Below are 18,996 nucleotides of genomic sequence, written 5' to 3'. Positions count from 1 at the left end.
ACTTGGCAGCATTCTTACGAAAAAGATCTGGGGGCTTCAGTTGATCTTAAGCTTAATATGAGTAAAGGGCTTGCCTTAATTTCTTAAAAAGGCTAATGCAACTTTAGACCAAATTAAGCAAAGAATTACGTTAACTTAGAGTTGGTGTTTTGGTTATCCAGAAGGCCAGTCTCTTGCATAGTGTGGGACTTTTGCCGCCTCGAATCATCCAGGGTCTCTTTTGACCCCATTAGTGACCCCTTAAACAGTTCCTTCCATGTAGCACAGCTCAGATGTTAGGAAATTCTTTAGTATATTAAGCCTTTATGTGCTGTCTACTTCCCTGGCACTTCCACCTATGGAGCTTAATTCTTCTCATGGAGCCACACGAACCATTTCACTCTCCTCCTTCATCACAGTGGAAAGGTCCCTATCATCCCCACCAAGTCTGGACTTAACATCTCTCCAGTTCTCTCTCCTTTTTTTGTTTTTTTTTTTTTGTGAGGAGGACCAGCCCTGAGCTAACATCCAATGCCAATCCTCCTCTTTTTTTGCTGAGGAAGACTGGCCCCGGGCCAACATCCATGCCCATCTTCCCCCACTCCACATGGGACGCCGCCACAGCATGGCTCAACAAGTGGCGCGTCTGTGCGCACCCGGGATCCGAACCGGCGAACCCCGGGCCACCGCAGTGGAACGCGCGCACCCAACCGCTTGCGCCACCGGGCCGGCCCCCTCTCTCCTTTTTTAAGACCTTATTTTTTAGAACAGTTTTATGTTTACAACAAAATTGAGAGGAATGTAAAAATTGAGATTTCCCATATATCCCTGCGCCCACACATGCATAGCGCCCCCATTATCAACATCCCCACCAGACGGTACATTCCTCACAATTGATGACCTTACATTGACACATCATAGTCACTCAAGTCCATAGTTTACATTAGGGTTCACTCTTGGTGTTGTACATTCTGTGGTTCTGGACAAATGTATAATGACATGTATCCAGCGTTCTAATATCATACAGAGTAGTTTCACTGCCCTAAAAATCCTCTGTGCTCTGCCTGTTCATCTCTCCCCCATCCCCCAACCCCTGGCAACCACTGATCTTTTTACTGTCTCCATAATTTTGTCTTTTCTAGAATGTCATATAGTTGGAATCATAGTGTTTGTAGCCTTTTTTTTTTAAATGATACAGTTCCTTTATTATTTTTATTTTTTTTGTGAGGAAGATCAGCCCTGAGCTAACATCCATGCTAATCCTCCTCTTTTTGCTGAGGAAGATCGGCTCTGAGCTAACATCTATTGCCAATCCTCCTCCTTTTTTTTCCCCCAAAGCCCCAGTAGATAGTTGTATGTCATAGTTGCACATCCTTCTAGTTGCTGTATGTGGGACGCGGCCTCAGCATGGCTGGAGAAGCGGTGCCTTGGTGCACGCCCGGGATCCAAACCCAGGCCGCCAGTAGTGGAGCTCAAGCACTTAACCACTAAGCCACAGGGCCGGCCCTGTAGCCTTTTCATACTGGCTTCTTTCACTTAATAATATGCATTTAAGGTCCTTCCATATCTTTTCATGGCTTGATAGCTCATTTATTTTTAGTGCTGAATGATATTCTACTGTCTAGATACTAAACCACAGTTTATTTATGCATTCACCTACTGAAGGACATCTTGCTTTCTTCCAGGTTTTGGCAATTATGAACAAAACTGCTATAAATATCCATGTGCAGGTTTTTTGTGTAGACGTAAGTTTTCAACTCCTTTGGGTAAACACCAAGGAGAACAATTGCTGGATCATATGGTAAGAGTATGTTCTGTTTTGTAAGAAACCACCAAACTGTTTTCTAGAGTGGCTGCACCACTTTGCATTCCCACCAGCAATGAATGAGAGTTCCTGTTGTTCCACATCCTCACCAGCATTTGGTGTTGTCAGTGTTCTGACTTTTGACCATTCTCATAGGAGTGTGGTGGTACCCCAGTTCTCTTACCAATTCTCTAGGTCACATGGTTTCCAGATCCCTCACTGTTCTGCTTGCCTTTCTTGGGACGCTCTGTTTCGTGAAGAAACTGAGTCTCCAAGAGATAAACTATTTGCTCAGAATCATATAGTCAACAACATCAGAGCTGAAATTTGTATGCGTCATTATTCGCAATGAATTGACTCACGATGCATCAACCTCTTTTTTTACTGTGAATAATCCTGTACTATAAACATCAGGGAGCCCAGGGGCCATGAGAAGAATGTGGACAACTTCTAAGATTTCTACATCTTTCAAATGAAAGCATGCCTGTCTTTCTGACCAAAACAACTTCACAGGTTTGAAGGAAATCACTATTGTTTCTATTTCTTAGTTAATTAAATGATAGCTTTTGGAGAATATGCTAAGCTTTTCCAGAGCTAGCAAATCTAGGGCAGGCACTGAGCATACTAGATTTTTAACGTCTGATACTCACATACGAGATGGTCACGCACAGTCCCATTATACTCGGGAAATTGTTTCTCGATCTGAATGTATCTTTCTTAGAACACATGAACACCACATACAGTCCTGAGAAACAGCTTCGCACTGTCCTGCACATTCATCCGAGAGATGAACTGCCTGGAGTGGTCTGTGTTTATGTTTACTGTAAGTGGTAAGATTTGTGAATTGCCAAGTCAGCCTTACCAAGAATCCTGGAAATGGGATCCTGATTTGACTGTGATTCTCCCTGAGGTCAGCGCCACGTCGCCGCATTCTGCGTCTTCATGCCGCTTAATCGTGATGGGAATGACGGCTGACCTGGACTTCCCCATTGACATTTCCACTTGATCGGCCGTGAAATACACATGTATGGGTTCTGTTTCATTCTAGACTTAAGTAGCAGGAAACTTCTGCTTTTCTTCCCAAACACACTCCCTCAAATTTATAGAAGTCAGCAGTCCCAGTAGAATCACATAAGAGACCTTTCTGGCTTGTGATTCACCCACAGGGACGATGTGGCACCAGCACAGGAATTTTTCCCAGGCCCCCAGGGTCCTACTTAACACAGTAGAGACATTTCTTACTAATTCAAACTAATGGACAAAGAACAGTCTGAATTAGTACAGTCTTTAATCATCTACCTAAGAAAACCTTTTAACTGTAATAATTTCAAAATTACAGAAAAATTACAAGAATAATACATGAAATTCCCATATATCTTTTACCCAGATTCCCAGATTTTTAACATTTTTACCACCTCTGTTTTATCATTCTCTTTATTTGTGCACGTCTCTGTTCTTTATTTTTTCTGAATCATTTGAAGGTGATCCTTTCGCACTTCCCTTTAACTCTTAATACCTCCTAAGCATTTCCTAAGAATAAGGGCATTTTCTTACGTAACCACAGCACAGTTGTCAAACTTGGGGCACTTAACATTGAGGCAATAGTTTAATCTACCGTTCATATATTTTCAATCATCCCAATAATGTCCTTTATAACATTCTTCCCAGGATCCAGCGCAGGACTGTGTGTTTCCTTGTCTTTTTAGTCTCTTCGACTCTGGAACAGTTCCTTAGTCTTTTCTTTGCCTTTAGTGACAAAGGCTAATAATTGTCTAGAGGGTTTCTCCATTTGGGCTTGCCGGTATTCCCCATGACTGGATTCAGGTTATGCATCCCTGGCCATAAAATGACCATAAAGGTCATTGACCATAAAATGACCTCCATAAAGGAGGGTGTGCCCCTCTCAGATACCCCTGGTATAGGATATACATCTGCCTCTCATTCATGAGGTTAATTTTGATCATCTGATTTATTTTCTTCCTAAACTTGATGATTCTTGCCCTAACCAATCTCTGCTATGATGGTTGTAAAATGTTAATTTTCTGTGTCCACCCACTCTCTCCACACTTATCAGTAGGTATTCTTTGCTTTGTAAGAAATGCCTCTCTCTCTCTCCCTCTCGTCTATCTATCTATTATTAATATGGGTCTATAGATTCCAATTTTATTCCATGGGTTACAATCCATTCCTGTCATTATTAATTTTCATGCTAAAATTATCCTAGATTTGGCAATTTGGTGCCCCTTTTAGCTGGCTCCTATATGCTTTTGATATGCTCCCTTAATTATTTTTAAACACTTTCTTGCTTTCTAGTTCAAGATGTTCCAGACTCATCGTGCACCTTCTCTGCCCCAGCATTGGAGCTGGCCATTTCTCCAAGGACCTCTGTTTCCTTCTAATGGGGAATGGTATTTAGAATCCGAGACCTAGATATGCTAGATCTAGATCTAATGAGCACTAGATGTGCTCATAGCTCCTGGGGTGTCTTTGCCTCTAGGCCTTTTCAGAGCACAGAGCTAGGAAAATACACACACACATGTGTGTGCACACACACAAGTGTTTGTCTACATATGTGATAGAAGTTCTGAAGTTGTACTGGTACCATCAGTATCAAGCCCACTCAGTGATTTCCTCCCTGCCTTCCCCACTTCATCTTTGTGTCTCCCTTTTCCACAATGAGAATCCTGACTTCCCACAGTATCGAGATACTAACTCATCTTCCCAACCCTACATAAAATAGCTCCATAATTGCTCTACCCAAACCACTGCTAAGAAGAAGTTCAGATGCCTTTGCTGTTCTCCATTTTCTCCTAGTGCTCTAAAGTTACTTGAATTAGCCTCCCCCACCCGCTGTGATGTAGTCGTGTTATCTGTATCCAAGAGGAACACTCAGAGGTACACTGAGTACATCCACCTGTTCCCTTCACCCCTTGTAGGTAACCAATTTCCTTGTTTTTTGAGTTTTGCTCCTTGTGTTTCTTTTCCCAAGAATAAGCAGATTCATGTGTTTTCTTATTTCTTCTTGCTTACACAAAAGATAGTATATTGTAGATAGTCTTGCAATTAGATTTTTTTAAACTTAACATCTCCTGGAGTTGGTAGAAATCTTCTTTTTTATAGCAGTATAGCTTTCTACTGTGTGAAGTACTCCTAGGCATTCAGATAGTTCCCGATATTCTGCTATTAAAAATAATGCTGTAGTCAAGAACCTTGTACTTGTTTATTTTCATATTTTGAAGGTCTATCTTAAGGGTAAATTCTAGTAGTGGAATTGCTGTGGTTTTGCTCGATTTTGACAAATCCCCCTTCGTGGAGTATATTCATATTTTGCGTCCCCACCATCAGTGGATGAGAGGGCATATTTCTCTACGGGCTCATAAATAGAGTGCCTCATCAAGCTTTTGAATATTTGCCAATCTGATGGATGAGCAATTGTGCCTCTGTGTGGTTTCAATTTAAATTTGTCATAAGTGAAAGTATGCATCTTTTCATAAGTATAAGGGCCACGTTTATGTCTTTTCTGGGAATGGTTTATATCTTTTGCCCATTTTAAAGCAGGATTTTCAGTGTTTCCTCAACTTTTAATAGTTCTTTGTATATTAGGGATATTAACCCTTTATCTGTGATAAATACTACAAATATTTTCTCCAAATTTGTTATTTGTCTTCTAACCTGGCTTACGGTTTTTGCCATTTAAAAACTTTTGGTAGTCAAATTTATCAAGCATTTCTTCTCTTGCATCTGGCTTTTGAGTTGTAGTCAGAAATCTTCTACCTACACTGAATTTTAGAGGAATCCATTCATGTTTTCTTCTAGTATTTGTACAGTTCCATGAATTTACATTTAAATTTCTAATCCACGTGGAGCTGATTCTTGAATGCATGAGAAATGCACACAACTTTACCTTTTTCCAAATGTCTCTCCAGTTGCCTCAGCACCTTTATCAAAAGTCCATTTGTGTCCCCAGAGGTCTGAGATACACCTTTCTCACCAGCCAGGTCACCATACGAGTTGGCTGTGTTGCTGGACTTTCTCTTCCGTCCCACCTGTTCATGTCCCAGCACCAAGCTCTTTTCAACCTAGAGGATTTACAACAAGAGCGAATGTCTCTCTCTCCATTCTTCCACTCCCCACCCCAGCCAAATCTCTTCCTTTTCCATGTTTTTCTTGAGTGATTTTTTTCCATATGAACTTTAGTATTAATTGCCTAGCTCCAGAAAAAAAAAAAAAAAAAGCTTGTTGTTTTATTGGAATTACATTATATTTATAAATTACTTTAGGGAGAACTTGTTACCGAACACAAACACAGGTTCATTTACCTGTCGCAGAGGAGGGCCAAAAACGGGAAACACCAGGCTTGTGGCAAGGGAAGAGGTTGGTTATCGAAACACAGCCAGATGAGAAGACGGGAGTTAGAACTCAGCTCCACCTCCTCGAAGGGAAAAAAGTAGGGTTTTTATCTGGGCTTTTAGGTAGGGAAGAGAGAGCATGTGCTGGGGTTTAGGTAGGGGAGGGGGAGCATGTGGACGTGCTGGCTGACACCTTCCCATCAGCCTGTGTTTGGCCTTGAAGACTGAACTTCTTTCCCTTGACTGTCTGGACTTTTCTGGTTAGTTTTCATCTTCAGCCTGCGTTTGACCTCGTGAGGCTGAATCTTGACGTCTGCACCTTGATGTCCTAGGAAAGACAGCTCACTCATATGCTAAGGAGGGACAGAAAGACCTGGTTAGTTTTAAACAGTTGATTACATTGAATATGCACAGCTGCAGTTAGCAAAGTTTATATCGAAGGTTTGCTCTAGAGAAGATTTTTTTTAACTTCTTCATTTTCAGTTTCAAACTGACATCTAAATACCATTGAGACATCCTGACCAAGAACCCAAGATGTCTCTCCTTTGTTCAACTCCCCTTTGTATCTTTCAAGAGTGTTTATAATTTTCTTCATTTAGTTTTTAAACATTTCTTGTTAAGTGTATTCTTAAATATTTCATATTTCCTATTGCTATTGTAAATGGGTTTTTTTCTTCCATTATATTTTATAAGTGGTTATCATTTGTGTACATGAAGGATATTGATTTTTGCAATTGATAAGCTATTTTAAAATATAATTAGCTTTATTGCTTATATGTATGTAATCTCTTAACATTTTTGATGCTTCAGAGTTCTCAAAGTTTTTTGCATTATACGTTTCAGTTAATGCATACAATAACCAAATCTAGTAAAACAAAATACCTCCTAATAGAATATGTGGCTTCAGTGAAAAGATCTATAATTAATATATTAATTGCATGTCATTTCTAATGAATGTACTCATTAGAAACATAGTTTTCTCAAATACTTTTAAAATATTTGCTTCAACAAATTGTACAGAAGACAATGAGGAGCTGGCTTTTAAATGAATAAACACAGCTTGCAGCGTGTTCGGGAGTGTCCACAGAACGCCCGGCTCAGCAGGAGGCCGAGATCTCCAGCCTCAAGTGAGAACGTCCAAGCAGACTGACCCGTGTTATCCGCCTGAACTTATCACTGCCCCTGTGAGTGCGCTGACATCGATGAAAAAGGATCTCTTGCGGCAGTTTCTGCCTCCGGAACAAGACAGACGGGCCTTGAGCGGGCGTAGGAGAGCCGCGCGCCCGGCCCCGCGTGCGCCCCGGCACCGGGAGGGGAGGCCGGCGCAGCGCGACGGCACCGCGAGGAGGCGGAGCTCCCGGCCCCGCGCGCGCCCCGGCACCGGGAGGGGAGGCCGGCGCAGCGCGACGGCACCGCGAGGGGGCGGAGCTCCCGGCCCCGCGCGCGCCCCGGCACCGGGAGGGGAGGCCGGCGCAGCGCGACGGCACCGCGAGGGGGCGGAGCTCCCGGCCCCGCGCGCGCCCCGGCACCGGGAGGGGAGGCCGGCGCAGCGCGACGGCACCGCGAGGGGGCGGAGCTCCCGGCCTCGCGCGCGCCCGGACACCAGGAAGGGAGGCCGGCGCAGGGCGACGGCTCGGCGAGGGGGCGGAGCTCCCGGCCCCGCGCGCGCCCCGGCACCGGGAGGGGAGGCCGGCGCAGGGCGACGGCACCGCGAGGGGGCGGAGCTCCCGGCCCCGCGCGCGCCCCGGCACCGGGAGGGGAGGCCGGCGCAGGGCGACGGCACCGCGAGGGGGCGGAGCTCCCGGCCCCGCGTGCGCCCCGGCACCGGGAGGGGAGGCTGGCGCAGCGCGACGGCACCGCGCGCCCGGCCCCGCGCGCGCCCCGGCACCAGCAGGGGAGGCTGCCGCAGGGCGACGGCTCGGCGAGGGGGCGGAGCTCCCGGCCCCTTGCGCGCAGCCCCCTGTGAAGAAGCACCCGGCTGCCCACGACGTGTCCCTGTCCCTGAAACGAAGGAAAGCGCGGGAGACTCTCGTCAGCCACCCCGAGGCGGGGGAGAGCCGCGACGCCGGCGCGATCATGTGCCGGGGTTCCTGCCCTGGGCTGAAGGCGCCGGTCACTTCGCCGTCGGGTCCAGCCAACTCTCCAGCTTCGGCTCTGCCCTCCCCGCAGTGGACGGTGTATCACTAGGTCCTCAGGTTGCGTGACAGAAACCAAACGAGCCAGCTGACACAGCAAGAGCGTTTGTTACCAGGGCGTTCCCGGACCTCGTGGAACCCCCGGAGGAGGTAACCCCTGGCCTCTGCAGGATCCAGGACTCCCGCAAGGGCACGTGCCACCCTCTGCCCTTCATGCGGCTCCGCGCCCAGCAAGCCTTAGTTCTGAATTCCACCGTCTCGAGAAGGGGCCAAATGACCCAGCCAGTGTTCCTCTTGGGTTCCGGTACGGCCGACCTCGGCCCTGAACACCACACTTCAGAGTACCCTGCGTATCACAAACCGCGAAAAAATAGAACTCATTCAAGAACTCGTGGGTGTCCTCATCCCTGGGATCCTGCTTGCTGTTGGTGGACGTGAGCCGTAATCCCAAACCCTCGGGGCAGCTCTCCCCCGCGTCTTCAGCCGGGACCCCGAGCAGAAGGCCCCGCACCTGGATTCCGGGAGGCTGTGTGGGTTGTGCTGCGTTGAGGCCTGAGGCACAGGCTGCCTTAGACAGCAGGGAGATTCGAGCAGCTTTTGCACGTAGGAAAGACAAAGAAGAACTTGTCAAATCTTCCTCCCAGATACCATAAGTAAAGCAGATCCCGCTACAGGGAAGTCTCGTTCCGCAGTAGCACAGAACATCTGTTCTCCTGTTTCCCTTCTGTGACCAGCTGTGGGAGCAGGGCGCACTCCTGATGGAGTGTGGTAGTCGTAATAGTTGCCATGGCAGCTGAGAAACATTTTGCAGTGGTAGGTAATTCATATTACTTTTAAACTTGTATATATGTGGATCTGTAACATCAGTTAAGCCTAGTACTGACTCGTCATTGGCAACTAGTTGGGGACATTGAATAGTAAAATTGCAAATTATTTTATTTTTATAAAACAATCAGAATTCATTAAAACTATAAAAATTTTAAAATACACCTTGATTTAATTAGTTTTGATTAAAATTATGATATCAAATTAATTACAATTTGTGTTTTGCTTTTTAATTTTCATAGGTGATTTAGAATACTTCAGAAGAAAAAGAACTTTTGGGGAAAACTTATGTATTATGTTTTATAAGGTTTGTAAGAATACTTCTAAAGTAGTCTACATTTAATTAAAAATTTTTTATAGTATCTTGTTGCAACTTTGGATGAAAATATGTTAAAATTACATTTAATTTTTAAATTTTTTTGATCCTTAGGAATAACTACAAGTCAAAATCATAAAAGTAGTAGAAAATATAAAAGCAAACTCAAAATAGAAACTAGAAATAAAAAATCTTCAAAGAAACTGTTTTCTTGAAGTTTTTAAACTCAATTAAATTGAGCACAGATGTGTTAAGCTCAATCCACATAAAATTTATGGACAGGATATTACAAATTCTATATTTACTGAAGCCTTAATTACTGATCAAGACAAGAAAACGAGCAAGAAAATTGTTCCAGTCAAATCCACAATTTGAATATGCCAGAGGAAATTCCCGAAACTGAAGGATATTCAGGAATTCATATGAAGAATATGAATATTCTTTACTAAAAGATTATTACTTATCAAAAAAAGAGATTTGAAAAGATAATTATTCATATCAACAACATAACCCAGAAATATCAAATGCAACTGTGTTTCCCTTTAAAAGATGAAAAGAAACCATTCGGCAATCTGCCAATTGGATGAGAAAGGTGGACTTTGGAGCCACGCTCGCTGGTCCTTAGGCGATGATCCTGGAAGATGACCCGTGAGGCTTTCTGACAGCCTGAGAATGCTTCTAGCAAAACACCTTCTGATGCAAATGAATGGTTTTGATTTTCCATTGCCTGAACATCACAGAAAATTTAATACTTCGTTTTTAATCAAAATTCTTTCAAATGGAGAAGGAAACTGTGGAAACTGGCTTTTATATTCTAATTTCAAAAACTATTATGCTCCTACTGTCAAATGCTTCACAACCAATCTTCAAGATTAACTTCAAAATGAAGGTATATGTTGCTAAAATTACTTAGAGTCTCAATTAAAAGAACACAAAATGTTGGTCGTGCATATAGACACAAACACACAAACAATGTGCACTTACTAGAACTTTTTGAGAGTTTAAACAGCAAAAACATTGGCAACATTCAGCAAAGAAGGTAACACTGCTATAGGATGTTAGCATGATGTATTTAGACGAATAATATCATGTATTCTTGTATTTATCCCAAGCTTTTCATAGCACAAAAAAAGTCACTGAAAATTTCTAGTTTTATTAGAAATTATTTAGAAATTTTATGCTATGATGGATGATCATGTAAGCTGAGTAAAAAATAAAGAAGAAACTCAAAATAAAAATTTTAAATGTTATGTATAATAAAGTGAGAAAAAATCATCCAAAAAATAGAAATCTAATAATGTTAATTTCAACTATATCGTATCAGAAACGAAAGTTATGATGAAAAATAACTTTCATTATACAAATTTTTGAACTACCAGAAAAAAACAATAAAATTGAAATTAAAGAGTGTTTAATTTGTTTTATATTTGTTGGAAAAACCGTGAGTTTTGATTTAAGTGAGGATATTTTAAAAACAATTTTCTGCTTGTGTCCTACTGTGGCTGCTGTGTCACACAGCCCTGCTAGCTCTCCCAGTGGGCAGTATTGGTTTTGTACCCCAGATGGCAGTGTTAAATAAATCACATTTCTTGTTTAAAAAAAGAAAAAACCCTCACAATTTTCAGTGTTAGGCATTGATCTGAAAGATTACCTAGGCAGATCTATGATAATGGCATCAACATAGCTTTTTAAAAAACAAGTGTACAAACCAGAATTTTGGCCCAAATTCAAGGAGCATTCTTTGTACCACATCATGCACAGTTCAAATTTGTCGCCTGAAACAAGGTCTCCACTGTGTCAATAGCTCAGTAGTGACGACATTCCGTGGAACAATGCAGTTATTATGTTAGATGTTTTCTGGGTCTGCCCATCAAACGTAACCTTACCACCATGCTTAGACACACTGTGAGACTGTCAGTTCAATGCTGTGCCAGCAATCAGACTTCATTTAAGCAAAATACACGAAGTATCTAGAAGAGCAAAGCAGAAAAACTGAAGATCGCAAATAAAGAGGAACCAATCTTTGACAAAGAATGAATTCATCTTGTGTTTGGTTATTTGGTGTGAACTATTATTTGCTACTAATTATGTTAGCAAAAGCTTACAAGGAACTCAAACAGATATTTTTGGTCCACTTTTAAAAATTTAAAAGTATATTTTTTAAAAATTTAAAGAAACATTTTTTCTGAATTGAAACTGCATGTAAAATAAACGACAAAAGTGGCATTGCAGTAAACAGAAGGGAGATGAGGATGTTTGCTTGTTTATGAAGGAGATTTACGTACCCATAATCTCTAAACCAATCCTACAGGGATTATTTCCTGAACATACTATAGGTTCAGATATCGTCTTGAATGAAGAGAGATTTCAATAAATTGAGCAATATGTTATTGCTATTTTCACTTTTTACAACATTACAACACTGAAATTTTTGAGAGAAGAAAAACTTCAGTACTGTATGGATGTTGCCCTAAGAGATGGTGAAAGTTGTGTCAGTGATAGTGACATATGAAACTAAAATAGTTCATAATAGATTTGGTGATCATGGTAACTTACCATATGTAGCTCCGTTACAATGACTAGATCAAATTTATGTCAATTATATCTCAATTTTTTAAAAAGTAAAAGAAAATTATGTGTAAATTTCATTGTTTATTCTGAATCTAAGTGTTGCTTTAAGAATTTTATTGCGAATTCCTGTTCTTTTTGCCTCAGGAGAGTGAGGTTGACCCAAACTGAAACTAATAAAAGCCGAGAACTATAATGACTCAAGAAACATGCATTACTGTTGATAGAACACACATTTTGTGAAAATCTGAATCATAACAACATAATTATTAATTTGAATAAAGTAGAAGGAAAGAAAAATATATTTTATGAAATAAATATATAATAATTCATGAATTTATGTGTCATTTTATTATTCACCCAAACATTGCTGGCCCATCAACTAGATGCATTGACACTCATGATAATTCCTCAATTGTCTTTCATTTTTACCAACACTCAGTTGTATAACGATCATAGCTTTACATACATGTACGTATTTACAGTGTTAGTGTTATGAAAGTGTACATCTGTTCTACTTTAATGTGGCCGTGGAGGGAGGTGTCATATAATACGAGCAGGGTTACCAAGAGACCAACTCGGTGCACCTGGGAGCATTTTCCAGAGGAAGTGAGGTCCCTCTAAGCTAATCTGACACCCTCAAAAAGTCTATCTATCGCATTCTGTGCTAGACACTTGGATGTCTCTATTCTTTTATTCGTGCTGTTTCTTCTGCCTGTGTTTCAAGCTCTAGTTGGCGTGAGCTCCTAGGAGGCCTTGCTGCCCTCAGTGCAGTGTGTCCCATGTCCCTCAGTACAACTCGTCTCTACCATACCACTTCCTGTGGTGGATCAGTTATTTCTGTGTATTTACGCCAATGGAGCGTCAGCTCTTCAGGAATAAGGACCGTAACTTTGTCCTGCTTTAGTCCTGACGTCTGGCTCAGAGCCTTATGCATGGAAGACACTTAAGCATTTATTGAATGGACGAATAAATTCACAGAGATTAGACCTCTCACTTTCCAGAGTCTCCAGTATCCATATTACATATCAATATTATCTATCGTATATCATATTACATATTACATAATATTGATATTATATATTGTAATGTTCAGTACAATTCCTTTATGTCTTAATGTGTCAGAAAGACCTTAACTAGCCTGTTGATATTGAAATTAAAAGCAATTTACATTCATGTTCTTGCTGAATGTTAATGATATTCAAACTGTTGGGAGAGAGGGAGAATCTCCCTCTGCCCTTTTCCTTAAGGTTCTTATGACTGACCAAATAATTAACAAGACAGGTTAGCAGGAGAAAATAATACCAAGTTTAATAACATGTATACATGGGAGAAACTCAGAAATGAGCAACTCGTCCCTCTGTCTAAGCTGCCCGCTTAAGTGTTGTAGCTAAAGGCGAGGAAGGTGTTGGGGGTGGGTAGTGGTCTGGGACCTTAGAGGGCAAGAAGACAACTCACATGGAGATAGAAATGCAAATGTTAGCCTGACAACTCTTCTCAGGGTCATCTATAGACAATGTGGTCAGGGAGAGAGAGAGTTTTTGATAAAAGGGGCTTGGTGCCCCTCCCACTGTAACATATATTTTACATTATCATTATAGCCATCATGATAGAAGATCTGTTCCAGGAAGGAGCCACCATGTCAAATTCTTTAGGCAGTTAGTGGGGGAGGTCAAATGTCCCTCAGAGAAAACAATCAAGGTAAAGAGATATATTTCAGGGTGGCTAAATCTTGATCTCCCACAAAACCTAAAGAAGAAAATAATGATATTCAAACCTCACCAGTCAAGTGAGACGTGATGTTTCAGAACTCGGATAGCCTTTTCTAATTGAGTTTTTAAATGACAAATACAGTAATGCTCATCATCACAAATGCAAACAACACAAAAGGCCATAAAGTAAGACATGAAAATCTCCCGCCCCCTCTATATTCCGGGAGGTAACTACATTGAACAGTTTGGTGGGTTTCCTTCCAGATATCCAGATATTTTGATGCCTTTTTTCAAACACACATGACCACTCACAGGTGAATTTTTTTTTCTTTTTTCCCTTTTTTTTCAACCAAACTGGGATTGTAGTATCCAGATTGTTCTGCAACTTGTTTTTATCACTTAAGAATGCTGCAATGTGAGCATCTTGCTAGATAGCTTTTAAAATGTTGTCTTCAAGACCTTTGGACACTGTACAGCAAGATATTTTAAGAGTTTGTTTTGAATATGCAATTACAGGTACTTAATGAAAACAGGACTCTATTAAATTGAACCTCTCACAGAGATGATCTCACATTTGTTTTCTTAGACAATCTCTTGAAATGCTGGCATGGTCTTGAAATTCCTGATTCTCAAAGCTCATCTCACTGTGACGTCACTCGGGAAGTCCAGGCTTATCCAGCTTTTCCACGGGCAGAAGTCACCCTGGGGATTTCAGACCTACCTCATCTGGAAAATTCTGAAAATTATGTGGAAGTCACATCAAGAAAACCTTTGATTTGAAAGTTAATCAAGTATCATTTATTAACTTTCCTATAATTTTTAAAAAGGAACGTGTGTACGTAGCATCTACTTTAAAAAAAAGCTACAGGGCTGAAAATAACTTTTTTTTTCACTTAGTTTGTCAAAGCGTTCAGCTACAGTAAACAAACTACCATATTACTAAGTAAACATAAGACAGTCAGTTTTACTCAGAAGTAGTTTTCAGTATTTTATTTTGGCTCCGTTGAGGCAAATTATAACTTCAACCAAAATGATACTCCTGCTACTAAGGATTTTTTGGTCCATTTTGAATCACTTTAAACAAATATCATTTTTATGTATAGTTTAGGGTGTAGAGGATAAAAACATTTTTCTCAACCCCCTTAGGGTCCCTGGCTGGGTGTGAAAATCAAACTGACAAAAGAGATTAGCAGGAGAAACCCACACAAATTGTATTAAATGTTTGCATGCACCCGGGAGCCTTCACAAGAGACCAGGGCAGGAAGCTCTTGTACCTTTAGACACAGAAACAATAGACTTGAGAAGAATGACGAGACAGAGGGGTTGGGGCTAGGGTAGTAAGCGGTGAGGAGGTAGCAAGGTTGCTTACACAGCCCTGTCAGCCCTGGATTCTCCCCTCCGGTGATGAGGTGGTCTCCCTCCTCCTGGCAGGGAGGGGCGTCCACATGGGAGGTTTGCTCCGCTTTCAGGGAAAAAGGCAAGTGGAGGGGCTCAGAGAGACCCTGCTGCTTCTACCATTTTTTCAAACTCCTTCAGCTTCAGGTAGTCAGCACGCCAAGGGGCCATATCTTGGGGTAGCTTGTCCTGAGCCCCGTCAATGGCAGACTCTGGGGTGTCTCCCCCAACAGTTTGAAAATAAGATATGATCCCCTTTCTCCTCTCAGAGTTAAACTGTGAAGATAACACAAAATGGACCATAACAGAAAGAAGAAACGTTTGACTGAAAATATCAGCACATCTAAAGGAAGAACGTGTCCAATAAGAGCCTTTGCCTCCCTCACCTTCTCTACAGGGAGATAGGGCAGGACCCAGGAACAAGGAAGGAAAAGACAGGAGGAAGGTCGGCGGTCAGTGTGGGGGAGGGGGCTGCCTGTCCCAGCCTGGTGCTCTCACCCTGGGGTCACTTTTCTCTAATATCAGAGGTCTGGGAAACGTCGCTGTTTGAAATTGCATCAGTAGGGATGGAACATTCCTTTTGCCTGGAGGATCTCAGTCACTCTCCTGCAGCGAAGCAGCCTCAATTTCCAACCCAGATGGAGACCCTCAGATACGGGCTGCCTGGACACAACGTTCCACATCTATCTTCGCTTTGTGGCTACTGAAGAAACAGCGCTCCAGCCCCCGCCCCGGTCCAGACTCGATGCGACCGTCCACCTGCAGCCCAGTTTGGCTTCGAGCCTATCAAGCACTGCATTTAATCTTCGCTTTACTTCCACCCTTTCCTCAAATCCTATCATGACTCATCTTTTCCTCTTTTGGTGGGGACGCTTCACCGTTCCTCCGCAGGCAATCCCTCTCCTTACAAGGTCAACACACCTGACTTTTCAGACTTCGGCTCCGTTCCTGTCCATCTCGGGCTGACGGGCTAGGACAGCCAGTGTGTCTGCCATAAAGAATACTCTGTGTCACTGTCATGCTTCTCGTGTTGAGCTAGTTCCTTTAACTTTTTAAAATTTTGATTCTTGCTTATAGTGGGTCTGCCTCAAGAGCTAGATCCATTACTGGGAAACAAGAAAAGTAATTTTTAAGCCTACTAAGGTGCTAAGGGCCGATGTCACCAAATAAGTCACACATAAGCACCTGGTGGGGTTAGCAGGTGGCCCTGGAGACCACCTGTGTGCACAAACACGTGGTCCTCTAACTTGAACACATTCCAGAATCCTCCCGTTTCCTTTCATAACCATCACACTGCATGTAGATGTACGCTGGCTCACCAAGCTGCAGGAATTTGGCAGACTTTTTGTCTGAGGAAGTAGGGAGATTAATACCTTAATTTTTTGGGGGGGGAGTACTTTATGTTTTGGAAATCAATTCATAAAAATCAGTTTTAAACAGAGAACGAGTTTTGCAAAGTCCTCGCCCTGGGTCTTCTCCACACATGAGGTCTCAGCCTGGGTTTTCTTCAGACTGGCCTCTGCTGGGGCTGTGGTTCTGTGCAGGAGCTGTGGGGCTGGAATGAGCCTCGCTTCACACCAGGCAGCCTGTCCGAGAGTTTGCTTGAATAATATGTTTAACTAACAAAAAAGAGTCTGGAAATCACTGCCTTGGAGCTTTTCCTATCCCTCTAGCCTATGGAGGAGCTGGTTTTAATCACAAGAACTGTCAAGGCTCCCAGTGGCCCTTATGGAAAAAAATGTGGTTCTCAGGAATTTTGGCTCTGAATAGGTGGTTGGGAGCTGGCTGGGACTCGAGCTTAGTTCACGCCTTTCTGACTGACTGAAATTGGCCAGAACAAGATACTAGAATAAGTTCAGTTTCTGTCCGACAGAGGGCAGCAGCGCAAAGATTAACCTGGATACGAGGACGCAGCCACAACTGAGAACCAGGACAGGGGGTGAATTTAGAAGCTGGACATGAGCACAAATGTCATCGACTTTATTTCCTTTTTGCCTGGAAGCAAGTGGGCAAACACGTTGTTTTGCCCGCTCTCTAGAGCTTCGGCACCCATTCGTTTGTCAATCGTCTAAAAACAGAAACCAGGGGAAGAGGCAAAGCGTTTATTTAGGATCAAAGAAGTGCAATTGGGGAAAAGCAAACTAGCAAGCTATAGGCGAGGCCTAAGAGACAAAGGAAAGGTCGGCTTTTACGAGGTTTTAAGAGGAAATTGGGGAGGGTTGTTCTGAGCAAAGGTGCATTGGAGAAGCAGCAGAGTTCGAGGTTGTGGGGGTTCCTCATTGGCTGTGGGGCGGTTAGTGCTGGAGCAGGAGGGGTCTTCCTTCTCCTTAAGAGCAGCAGATGTAAGTCCAGGTGACACGTGTCCTCCCTCGAGAAAACACTTCTCACCTTCCTTCTTCCTGCGCGTGGTGCGTCTGCAGCAATGGGACTGGTGGTCCTGGTGTGTGGGGGAGCTCTCCCTTCAGGGCCTCCCAAATCCTTGTAGATGCAGCTTCCTGTGTTGATGTTCACACTTCTCTTGCCTTTCATCCTCGGTCTTCCACCCACGCTTCCTCCTCTCTGTTTGGAAATCAGAGTTCTCTCTCTGAGACCCAGATTAACAGCTGCCCAGAGGCCCACGTCTCTGATGATCCTGATCCTGAACCCCTGACGTGACTGCCGTCTCCTCATCGCGTCATTGGGGTGCAGGGAGCTTCTCCGGGAGACACACAGGCCAGGGAGTGGGTTGGCCTTTCACCTGGTGTGAGGAGCTCACAACTGTTTAACCTCTGACGCAGGTTCAGTCCTGAAAGCAGCATGGAATTTGCAAAGCTGGAAACCTCTGCCTAATGAAACAGCCTCAGCCGCACAACTGTGGGTCTTTAACCCGTCAGGTCTCCTACAACACAGAAACAAAATTCAGAAAATTTTTCTGACATTAACATCATGCTGTAACTTGACGTGTTTCCTCTAAAAGCACCGAAGAGTTTCTAAATTAGGAGCCATGTCCTTTTTTCTGTGTGTTATTCTTTCGACAGCCCAGCGAAGGTGCCTGTGAAAAGACAATTCAGTTGGAATTCCCAAATACTCAGCTCCCACGCCTGCCTTTGCTTCACTAGGGGTGTTCCTTGTCCTCGTCTGAGTCAACTTCCTTTTCTGTTAAACAAAGGGGCAGGGTGACTGTTCTCTTCATGCTTGAAAATGTTAGGAATCTATCCTTCTTGATGCTCACATCTCAAAAGATTTTAAAAGGTGTTAAAGGTGTTTACCTGCTGCACACGTATCTGAGTTTACACTGCAGTAAGGTGTTCGTATCTTACCTTCCCTTGTTTCTTCCTCTTCCTGGGAATATGCTTTTGTTTTTCTAACCTAACCATTGTCTTTCCTGCAGTCTCATAAAAGCTGCCCTGGTGCACCCACTTTACACCAGGAGAGACGAGCAAAGATGGCCTGAGTAGCTTGATCCATCGCTGAGAGGTGGAACCCAGTATTGGCATCAGCTTAGAGGAGAGGCTGACACTTGACCTGTGGGCCAAAGCCATCCCCTGCCTGTTTTGGAAAATAAAATTTTATTGAAACACAGCCACACCTTCCCACCACGATGGTGGAGTGGAGTGGTTGCAATAGAGACCTTGTGGCCCAAAAGCCTAAAATATTTACTATCTGATCCTTTATGGAAAAAAAATGTGCTCACCTCTGCTTTAGAGAAATTAAATGTGATTCTTTAAAAGGATTAACAACAAATTTATTTTTTCTCCTCCCTGAAAGATCACAGTGACCAGAGAGGGATCAACAGAAATAGAACATGGACCAGAGCGAAGTCTGGCTGTAATCGCTCTGCCAGATGAGCGTTGCTGCACGCAGTGTCAACTGAATACGTGTAGCCAAGTAAAGGGCTTTTACTTTCATTATTTCTTTTTCTTGAGTTTAATCA

At 42.9% G+C, this 18,996-nt stretch overlaps 1 long non-coding RNA gene across 1 annotated transcript; it reads left to right on the top strand.

Moving 5' to 3' along the window:
- Positions 1–7,924: 7,924 nt before the first annotated feature.
- On the top strand, positions 7,925–12,265 carry LOC147914565 (uncharacterized). Its single transcript, XR_015555282.1, has 3 exons — positions 7,925–9,080; positions 9,335–9,399; positions 9,523–12,265. It is a non-coding gene; the product is annotated as an uncharacterized LOC147914565 (long non-coding RNA).
- Positions 12,266–18,996: the final 6,731 nt, after the last annotated feature.

The sequence above is a fragment of the Ceratotherium simum genome, chromosome 19 (assembly GCF_057802395.1).
Source record: "Ceratotherium simum simum isolate JZ-2026a chromosome 19, ASM5780239v1, whole genome shotgun sequence".
Taxonomy (NCBI): Eukaryota; Metazoa; Chordata; class Mammalia; order Perissodactyla; family Rhinocerotidae; genus Ceratotherium; species Ceratotherium simum.
This window is presented reverse-complemented; position numbering and strand designations above follow the sequence as displayed.